Here is a 3,415-nt window from a genome sequence, read left to right as displayed (position 1 = left end):
CTGTGGACAGAGAAGATAGCTTTGCCAATCCACTTTCGTGTGTGGACATACTCTGTCAGCAGAAGTTTTGCTGGAAGATCTTTTCTGACAGTGACTTCTGTTGACAGATTGCTGTAGTGTAGATATAGCCACAGCTTTGCTGGAATAACTGAATCAATGTTAGGGATTTCTGATGGCCCAACTATTTTAGGGATCATATCTCTTCACACTCCTGGTCAACTTAACTATGCCAGAAGAAGTCTGTGTGATGTGGATTGCTTCATTACTCAACCGGTTCAAACCTTCCATTTGAACACCATCAAATATATTAGGAGAAATATGTTGGAAGTCTCAGATCATGTCCGTACTTGGAACTCAAGTATCCTTAATTTTCAGAAGTGACCAGTGGTGATTTCAGGTACCTGATTCTTTTATTTGCCCAACATAAGACATGGCAAAAGGAGCTGGTTTTCTGGAAGAGGTGAACGTGCCATCTTATGAAAATTAGGCCTCTTCAGGGCATCATGAGATTCACATTCAAAATCAATGGTCCCTTTTGAGAATGTAGGGCATTGATTTCAATTAAGTTACATAAATATATGTAACATATATAATACACACATAGCCGTTTCCCCTTCCTCATGCTACTCAGCTTCTTCTTCAGATCAGAAACAATGTAATTTTCACATCATTAAAGTCTTCTGGGCAACAAATGGCATAAACACATCAGAATATGGTGTTCTATTTATTTATTTTATTTTTAAAGAGTTTGTATTTCTTCAGCACTGGAGTTAACTCAGATGTTGTTTTTCAAATTGTCGCTGAGCTGTGTTTTCTGTCTCTGGATAGGTGTTAAATTATTCCTGTGAGAATGTTGACTGAGGGTGGGTGCAGCAACAGCTGTGGAAACCATTCTCAATCTAATAACACTGCAGTGACATCTCTAGTGAAAGCAAAGTGATGCTTTGCCACCTAATGAGCAAGGACAATTTCCATGTTAATAGCAAACAGGAATATCTGTGAGAGCTTTACTGTTGTCCAGTCTTTCTTCTGCCCCTTTCCCCTGTTTGTCTTGAGGCCCCAGGGCAGTTAAGTTTATTTTTTGTGTGTTTCGGCTCGATTCCACAAGCTGCATCACTAACAAGTCAGTGCTATTTAGTTTTATTTGCTCTTAAAATGAGGAGCCATTCTTAGGATGTGTGGGACGGCACAACTGTTTTGCTACTTCCCCTGGATAATAAACAGTTTGGAAATTAGTTATTTATAACAGTTTGGTGTTTATGTGACGGAAAATAGGACCAGGAGCTCGATTCTGATCCCCCTTGTGCAAGTTTAACTTCATGTAAGTGTCAAGTCACTTGTGATTGGCATGGATTCAAGTGTGATCAGAATCAAGTCCAATATACGTGCTTCAACATTTTAATTTAAATGTAATAGTTTGTTAATAACCACTAACAATCAAATAAACTTACAGCTTCCCGCATTCCCCCACTTACATATTTTATCTTTTAGCACATATGGTGGACACAATGACGTTGTGATGGAAGTACTAACATGAGCAAAAAAACTTGGTTAGATGCCACAAAGCGGCAATGCCTTAACCATATGCGTGTTGTAAAGGCCACTAGGACCTCTTCCAGCCTTATGAAGGGGAGTGCTAACCTTCTCTCCTTACATGAATAAAGTTAATCACACGTGTAAGTGGAATGGCACTTAGGATGTGTCCCTTAAGGCCTAGTCCAGCTACCACTGGAGTAAACAGAAGTACTATCATGTATGTCATTTTGCACTGGATCAGCCCCTTAATAAACAATAATGATTAGCAATGCTTAAATCCAGCCACAATTTCTGAAATCACTCCTAATATTCTAGCTTTGCTTGAAAAGACTCCTGTTCCATCTTTGCATCTAGCACAGTATCACTAAAAATTCAACCCACGTGGAAACTCCGGAAGACAGGTCTCTCAAACACTCCACCCGTTCAATGATACAAATATATTTCCACACGGCATCCTTCTGAGAAGTGATGCCATTTCAGTGTGGAGTAGATCAGCTACAAACATACAGACAAATATCAAACAATGGCCTTTTGTAGAAGGGATCAGGAGAGAGTCCAATATAATTTAACATACAATGAACAGTCTAAGAGATGTGCAAATTTGTCAACTACCCCCAACATTCTGCTGTATTTAAATTACATGGTTGGATCACGCAGCCCAAAGTTAGACACCAGGACATATATGAAGGACCAGACACTCAGCATAGAAGTGAACTGCTGAAGACCTGCCTTGACATCTTTCAAATGTTCACAGCATCAGGGGTCAAGGAATAAATGAAAGATACTAACAACACAGGATCTTACATACTTGAGTCAAAAGGAAATATCATGCTCTCTCTGGGATCCTTAGCCACTGGATTTGTTGCCCTTTGTAGTGCTTATCTGGTTTATGGATTTTTTAAGAATTTGAGAACTCAGTAAGATTAGGGGGTCCCTGAACAGTGACTGTCTTCTGCCATTTGACTCAAAGCTGGCTGAATTTTAGGTTTTATCTATACTACGCAGCTTTTAGTGACATTGCCAACATAATACTTCCACCCCCTATGAGCAGGGTTTGTGTTGTTGACATAAGAGTGCACCCTCTGACAAGGATCAATTCTCACTGCCACTTGCCCCAGCAAAATTTTTGTCTGTGGGCAGGGGAGCCTTTAAATGCCTGTGAATGACAAAAGTTCTGTGGTGCAGTTGGCAGTGTAGACAAAGCCTATGTGACAACGTATAGAATTAGTTTATAAAGTGGTTTTGGATCCTAAAGGCTGAAAGTTGCTACAGGAACGTAATTTGTTATTATTATCTTGCCTGAAAGATGAATGCTGAAAGCTGGGTTCGAAGGAAAGGGACATGTTTGTAGCCACTGTATTTTCCAAGGAAACTTGCCTTAATATAACATCCGTAATTATTTCCTAATTTTAAAAGCGTTGCAGGCTTCAAAGGTTGCATCTCCTATCGAGTTTCCATTTGCTTTAGGGTTACTACTGACACTTTTGCCAATAGGATGCGTTTCATGTATTATTTCGCACAAAGAAGTCAAATATTGCACAGATGTGTGTACTCCCGTTGTGAGGAATGCAAGATGGCTTTGTCTGAACTCCATACTGCAGTGAGCCTCATGACTGTGTAGTACTGTGCCTCGATGCACACACGTAAGTATGTGTATAATTTTACACATGAATAGTTTCACTGAAGTCTTGGTATTACAGTGGGACTACACATGATTTTTGAAAAACGTACGTGATTAAGTGCTTCTCTGGATCAGGACCTTAATATGTGCACTGATTAATTTTCCTGATGTCAAGGGAAATGACGACTGACCTGCAAAAGATTAATCAATTCCATTTTGATACTTAGCTGAACTTATCCAAAATGAGGGATAAGGGGA

At 39.6% G+C, this 3,415-nt stretch overlaps 1 non-coding gene across 1 annotated transcript; it reads right to left on the bottom strand.

Annotated features, from left to right (window-relative positions):
* Nucleotides 1-1,539: 1,539 nt before the first annotated feature.
* LOC142022430 (U6atac minor spliceosomal RNA) lies at nt 1,540-1,663 on the bottom strand. Its single transcript, XR_012647959.1, has one exon. It is a non-coding gene; the product is annotated as a U6atac minor spliceosomal RNA (small nuclear RNA).
* Nucleotides 1,664-3,415: the final 1,752 nt, after the last annotated feature.

This window comes from Carettochelys insculpta, chromosome 17 (assembly GCF_033958435.1).
Source record: "Carettochelys insculpta isolate YL-2023 chromosome 17, ASM3395843v1, whole genome shotgun sequence".
Taxonomy (NCBI): Eukaryota; Metazoa; Chordata; order Testudines; family Carettochelyidae; genus Carettochelys; species Carettochelys insculpta.
This window is presented reverse-complemented; position numbering and strand designations above follow the sequence as displayed.